The sequence below is a fragment of the Balaenoptera physalus genome (genome assembly GCF_965194825.1).
Source record: "Balaenoptera physalus genome assembly, chromosome: 2".
Taxonomy (NCBI): Eukaryota; Metazoa; Chordata; class Mammalia; order Artiodactyla; family Balaenopteridae; genus Balaenoptera; species Balaenoptera physalus.
In genome coordinates, this window is record NC_138883.1 from 83,420,539 (window position 1) to 83,428,261 (window position 7,723).

A 7,723-nucleotide genomic window follows, 5' to 3' on the forward strand; every position below is an offset into this window, starting at 1 on the left:
TCAGTCTTTGTAGAGTTTTAGTAATTTTTTGAGACTCACTCTTGTTGATAATAAAGCTTATCCTGGATATGCATTCTTTCTTTCATCCTCTTTCATTCTCAAAAGTTGACTGTGTATCTATCAGGTTCAAGGCTCCGTGCTAAGAGGAATATACAGGAAGGAGCCTGGAGCATTTAAGAGCAGGATGTTGATACACATACAAGTTGAAGGTACCATGATCTGAGCTGCTGAGATTTTGGACTAATTAAAGCTCAGGAAATGCGACATCAATGTTGCTGGCAAAACTGCCAGCAAAGAAGATATCAAGCAGAACAAACCACAGTAAATTTCATCAGCCAAGAAACCTCAGTTCATTATGCCCATGCAAGGAGAAAGTTAATGACTGGCTTTGGTTAATTGCTTTCCTGGCTCTGCAGTATTATCTTAACACCGAAGGCAAGAGAAGCCAAGAAGGGGTTGAAAGAACTGTTCTTCCAAAACACACCGGGGAGAATCAATAACACAGATGTTCCTCTCGGGGGCCCTTGGTCAGAGCCTCCTGCCCAGATTCTAAAGGAGCTTAGTGGAAGCAAAAATGGCAGCTGCGAATGTGAACACATTAATTGGTCTTTCTTCTGCATCCAAAGTTTCAAGCCTTTCTGAACAGTCTTCCAAGACTCAGCTCAGACACCACCTCTTCAAGAAAACCTTCTGTGACTTCTCCAACCTCAATCCCACGCACACAACCAGGCCAGGCTAGGCCCCTTCTCACTCCCATGCATCCATGATGACCCCACAGCCCATCCCTCAATGTCAGTGTTGTGGGTCTGTGGGTTCCCCTCCCTCACGGGCCTGGTGGCTACATGGCGGACCTTCGGCACACAGTAGGCACTTAATAAATGACACGTAATATTCAATACATAGATTATGAAATTTTCAGAGCGTGCATTTAAGGGAAAACATAAAAAGAAAATACTCATTGTGGTCATTTAAATAATAAAGACTACACTAAGGGCAGTTTACATTTATAAACAGAAAAAAAAAAATTGGCACATGGTGGAAGATAAACAATGACCTATCCCACAGGGTATAAGTAACCCGCCCCATCTTCCAAATTGCTACAAGGCAGGTAATTAGCCTAAAGGCAACTCTAACCGTTAAAGATGTAGGGGCTACTTATTTTTAAGAGCGGGGAGCATTTCAGAACAGGATGTTGACACACAGACACACTGAAGGCACCATGATTTGAGCTACTGAAATCTTGGCCCAGTGAAAGCTTTAGCTGTTGGAGCTCAGTCTTCAAACTTTGCAAGATTATTGCCTGTAGAGAATATGTGAGGTTACGATCAAATAAATAAGTTACATCAAAATGTGAATTATGTACGTAATTATTATCCTGCTCTACAGTAATTAGGTATCAGTGGTAAGCGATTCATGTAGATTATTATAAGAATTAACACAGCTAAATTACACTTTCCTTTCCCCCTCTGGCATAATTTATTCTCCGCTATGTGGAGAAGCGTCAGTGTCTACAGTGGTCCTGATATCACACACTGATCAGTGCCTACCACACCTACACATGGGCACAGGCACCAACACACGGACACCTGTGCACCCGGCCATGAGCATCTTTCATACCCTGGCCAGGTACTGTCCGGGGTGGTGCTCTCCATGTTTTCTCCCCGTCCAGTCTCCTTCTTATGCCCCTCCACCAGGGAGGACTCAAGTTAGGTGGGTCTGAAAAGTATACAGTTTAAAGGGTCTTATTTAATTAAAATAATATAAAATTGCAAATTCAAAATTAGGTAAAAATGAATGCTCATTTAAAACAAGAGAAGTCACAACAAACTAGAAAATACTTAGAGTAACAAATGCCACAAACATAAGAAAATCCAAAAAAGTTTGTATTACACATTCCTACAATACTTTTCCACAGACTACCTTCTGGCTCCATATATTTCAAACTTTGTTTCTCCTCCATGACACACATGCATCTAGCATCAGACACTACAGGGCACGTATGTCATGATACTACCTCTAACCCTACACCCTCCTGTTGGACACCAGGTGGGCAATAGGAATACTCATGGAAGCCATCCCAAGGCAAGCACAGCTAGTCATTACTCCACTATATGTAGAAAGGACTGCAAACCATATAAACAGATCTTTGTTCTATGTCCCCTTAGATCTAAAAAAAATGCCTGAAGTCTAACTCTCCAACATGAGGGGGAGTGTGAATGAAGCAAGGTAGAATGGAAAAGTCAGTGGACTTAACCAGTTGCAGTTAAACTATCTTAATTTTATAAATGCTACCAAGCATATGACCACACGAACACATCACTAGGGCCCCCTCTATGGCCTTGGAAGGAGCCCAGGCACATGAGGAACCCTGAAACTTAAGCTCCATTAACTTGCTGTTAAAAACATCTCTGCCCTCCTCCCACACCCCACCCCCCATGGAATCCACCCAACCTACCAGGCTCAACCAGGCCATGAGGCTCAAGACACCCAGCACCACATCTTAGGGAAGGACAGACAGACCAACAAGGGAATCAGGAAGGGTGAAGTCACACAGGTGCCCTCTGCCTTCAAGTCTTGGGACAACAAGGGGTAGAGGGAGTGGTTAGAGTTCTGAGATAAGTTAAGATTTGGAACTCAAGCAAGTAGACTCCAGGTCATTGAATGACGATGAGCTAAGTGCTTTCCATGAGTTACTGCAGTTCATTCTCACTAAAGGCTGAAGGAGAAGGGGAAGGAAGAAAGAAGAAGGAAGTGGAGGAAGAGGAGGAGGGGAAAAGGAGAAGGAGATAAAACAAGAGAGGAAAATGGAAGGGGAAGAAAACAGATAAAGAAGAAAGGAGGCAGGAGAGAAAGAGAAAGAAAAGGTTTCCTCCCTGTACACCTCTTCCCTGAGAAGCAGCCGTGCTTACCTTTGGTGTCATAATAAAATTAAAAGCTTTTTCTCATCCTCTTAAATTAGAGTGACAATTCCCTTGACTCAGTTCTGCAAAATGCAAGCTGTCATGATCTCACTATTAAAAAAGGGATAAGGGGAAAAAACAACCTCCCAAGAGATGGATATCATTTAAAACAAATGCCTGGTAACCCAGCCATTTGGTTGCTGGCCATAGTTCCCAGTAGCATGTGAGTCTTTCATCCAGACTGAAATTGGATGCCAATCTCCATGTCATATTCAATCGTCAAAATTCTTCACACAACAGTTGGGGTTTTCTTTATGTGTGCCCGTCTTACCCTTTTAACTGACACTTGTAATTTTCTTCCAGGAAAAAAAAAAAAAAAAAAAAACCAGAAAACTTGGAAATACCACTTAATCTGGACTGCACATGGGAAGACTGTTCAGAAAATTTGAAAAATTATAATTTATAAGTGGGTGGTGTGAAGTAGCACGTCGAACCACGGAAAAGTCAAATTCTTTAGGAAGAATGTGTTTCATTAGCATCAGAAGCCGGCTCCCTCATAGAAGTCCTGGAAACTCCATTGTTTCACAGCCTTGCAGACTCATAGACTTCCTTAGCGACATGACCTCTGGAGGTCACTCAAGTCCAGATTAACTACCAAATCCATACTCTTGGTAAAGACATCCAGAAAACGTTTCACAACCTATCTCAGGAACATTCCAGGGTGTTATCATCCTCACTTTTAGGAAATCCTTCATTATTTCCAAAGATATTGGTATTGCTCCACATCCTTTGTGAAAGTAACAAGATCAACACCTTTACAATTTCAGTACCAAAAAAGGTACAGAACTAAAGTGCATTCTACTCTTCTGCAAGCTGATTTGTCTGTACTTTTTTTTGCATCTTTAACCACCTCTATGGCTCCTATACATAACCCAGGTGCTCCCTGGGCCTTTGACTTGTGGGCAGAACAACTAAACATCTCACTCTACAAAAGATTTGGTTGGTCCTGGGCCAAAGGATTATTTCACAATTCCTAGAAACGCCATAAGGCCAGATTGCCTCAAGTTCTATAAAACTTGCTTAAGAATCAAAGCGATTCTCCACCGTGTCCTAGGCTGGATAAATCTGAAGTGATGGCGCGTTTCTAAAGCAACTGACAATCCCGACCTCTAGCCAGAGGGTAGCACCCTCCCAGGAGCAGCAATAAACAGCTCAGTAAACTCGAAAGAGAGGTCCAGGAGGGTTGGGACTCTGCTTGAGGGGGAGAGGAGGGAATGCATAGTGCAGGTGGGCCTTTGGTTAACAAGCTATGTTCGATCTCTTCTGCTCTGTCTTTCCTTCCTCCGTCTTCCCTAGCCCTCCTGATCCTCTTACCTCTCTCCGCCTCCCTATCTTGGGCACGTACCTGGTTGTTAACTGGCAAACTGGAAAGCGTTTCTGCTGATTTTAATACTGAAACATTTTTGAAACTATATGAAATAAATCTCAAAGAGCAGAACCACATAAAGAGCAAGGCTTTGAGCTGGAGACCTGAGCTGTTCCCTGGACTACCCCACCAACACGCTCAAAGTCACTTCACCTCTTTGAACCAGCCTCTTCATCTGTTAACTGGGTGGTTGGACCAGATGGCTGTCTCTAGCTTGAAAAGTTCCATGGTTTTAGTTCTGGAGGAATTTCAAGCCCTGATGGAAAGTGAAGAAACTGGGAGGCAGGAGGCATGCTTTGGCCTCATTAAATCAAGTCCCAGAGATGATTATGCTTTCCCAGCCCACCCCCCCCTTATTTGCAAGTCTGCCTTCGGATGCATGGTCTTCTTGCAGGGTGACAAACACTGAAAAGAAAAAGTTTCCACGATGAAACCCAGACCAGCCCATACTTACTGATACCCCAGAAGAGCATCAAGATGATAATGCATAAAAGTTGAATAAAGTCTGAGGATCTAATGGATAACATGGTGACTATAGTTGATAGCACCCTATTGTATAATTAAAATTTGCTAAGAGAGTAGAACTTAAGTGTTCTCACACACACAAGAAAAAGGTAGCTATGTGAGGTGTGGGATGTGTTCATTAACTCAACGAGGGGAATCCTTTCACAATGTATATTTATCTCGTATCATCATGTAGTCTACTTTAAATATTTTACAATTTTGTCAATTATACCTCAACAAAGCTGGAAAAAAGTTGACTAGAGAGAAGAGTATGAAAGGGGAGTCAGAGAGGCTGCTCTCAAACACAGGGCTTTCCATCTCCACCCTGGGAAACCCTGCAACCCTCACCCAGAGCACTAACAGGCCTTTTATCAAAGACGGCATTGGAGGTTTCTCATTATTACACATTAAGAGGCTGTCCTCCGTGTCCTCACTTTCCTTTCTTGCTGATCTTCCCCACTTCCATCTCTAGAATCAGGTCAAAACCCCACCATCTCCTTTGTCCGTCTTCTTGCCCCATAGCCTCAATTTCCCAGCAGATCAATTTCCCAACTCCTGCATTCCAGAAAAGCTTATTCTGTATACTCTTTCCTTGTGAATCCACTGGACTATACCTCACAGTTCTCCAAAGAAGGGATGCAAAGACACAATAACACCAGAAGTAACACTCTGTCTCTCTCCAGTCAGCCGTGAGTCATGTTTGGGACTAGATTGGCCTGCTGGCAAAGGGACAGGAAGAGAGAGAACACTGCAACTTTTCTGGAAAGCACCTTAATAATATACGTGAAGAGTCTTTAAAACATTTTTATCCCATGACCTGTTCTTACTTCTCTTACCCTAAAAAATTCAGAAGAGGTTCAAGCAAAATGTGTGTGAAAAGACCAAGCAGAGGGAATTTAAAAGCTGCATAAGTTATGACGTTTGTGGCTCTAAGTAACGAAAAACAACAAACTGGCTTAACTAATAAGCACATATCCAGAGAAATTTGGAGGTACATGGCCTTTAAGGTTGGCAGATTAAGCAACTCAAAAATGTGCTCTGACTTACAGGTTCTGTCCATCTCTCTGCTCTTTCTTCTGTGGCGCTGGTCTCACATTAAGTCTAGCTCCTCTAGTAGCCAACAGCACCAACAGCGCTTATCAGCATTCTCGTTCACGTCCAAATGGAGATGGAGAAAACCTGATTTCACATGGCTCTTTCTTCAGAGGAAGAACTGGTTCCAGAAGCCTTCAGCAAAACTCTCATTAGCCAGAACTGGGTCTCATGCTAATTCCCAAATCAATCACTGGCTGGGAAGGGGAGATGGTGGCGGGGAACATAATTACCCTTAAAGCAATAGTCCTACCCCTTTCCCACTGAGATGGATTCTCCAAGGGTATTGCTTCAATTCTGTGGGGGAAGGGTACAACGTTCAGGGGTCCGTCACCCCAGGAGCTCAGGAATAACTGCAGGAAATGCTGGAGAGTCAGGTAGCTGGTGAGTGCTCAGTCCTTCTGGGCCATAAATTGACTTGAGTATAAAGGAATTTGGAAATTCAAATATTAGAGCTCTTCCCAAGCCCAAACCTTTGGATATGTACATTCTAGTCCTTACACATAAGAAAATAAAAGTGATTTTGAAAAACTAAATAATAAAGAAGGGAGGGTGATGAGTAATGTGGTAGAGAGAATGCATATTTCCAAATACCACAGAAAGAAGAAACAAGACAACTTAAAGCCGCTGGAGAACATCTCGTGAAGGAGGGGGGAGCTTGAGTTGGTGTTTGATTGAAGGATAAGAAAAATCTGTTGGTAACTTCCCTCTGGCTCTAACGATCGGGGCAGCTGAAGTAAAACAACTTTGAACCATGATCTAGGAAAAATATTCAGAGGGAATGAATTTCTGCTGTCTTCATTTTAGAGATGATGTGATTTTGGTCTATTGTAGAATACAACAATACTTCGTTGCTGTTCACTTCTAGGAAATTACTAAGAAAAATGCTGAACATTTCCAGCATTTTTTAAAAATTCCTACACAAAATACAAGCCCACCTTACTTCTCTTTGCTAGATAAACAAAATTTTTTTTCTCAATTATCTTGCTCTCCTTAATCACATGCAATTTTTAAAGTAGCTATTACTGACTGTCCTTTCTTCCTATGTACTGACAATGTTTTTAGGTCAATCCCACATGCAGTAAGGGGGAATCTGGAAAAAGGAAATCCTATAGCAAAATGCCATATACCTTACAATTTTATTTTAAATACTTAATCCTCAAGGATGGCAACTTAGCAAAGAGAGAACCAGACCCTCTCCCTGGAAGGCCATCCTTTGGATCCATGTCAGATTATTGGCCTGAAATCCCAGCACTTGCTGGTCAAGGATACACACACACAAGAGGGACAATATCCCCCGCGTTAAAGGTATAGGTTTTCTTTCCCCTTTTCCCATCCTGCTTCTCTCCTAAAGCGTCCCAAAATTCTTTAGGTTTCTGGGGAATATTTTCAGCACACGATGACCAGCAGGAATGTGGGTGAGTTCCTATCAGCGACCCAGACACCCTTCCCACTGTGATCCTTCCTTTCCACCAGAAAAACTGGAGTACCATGGCTTGGGCAAGGCCTTTGTGTTTGAGACAAGTAACTCCTATACCTCTGTCAGCTCTCTCTGACATGAAAGCTCTTCCCTGCCACCGTACAGGTCACCTTCCCATTTGTAAGGCATATGAAAGGTTATAGATTTCTTCTCCTTGTTTTGTTGAAAGAAGCCAAGTTCCAAGAAAATTCCAGAGGGATTCCTACAGTCCTTCAGTCCCGGAAGTGGCTAGCTTGAAGGGGCATTCCAGTGAGCTTCTGCTCTGTCCTTGCGGCTAAGCCTCAAGGAGATGATCTTTTTATAAAAGGAGAGATGTATCCT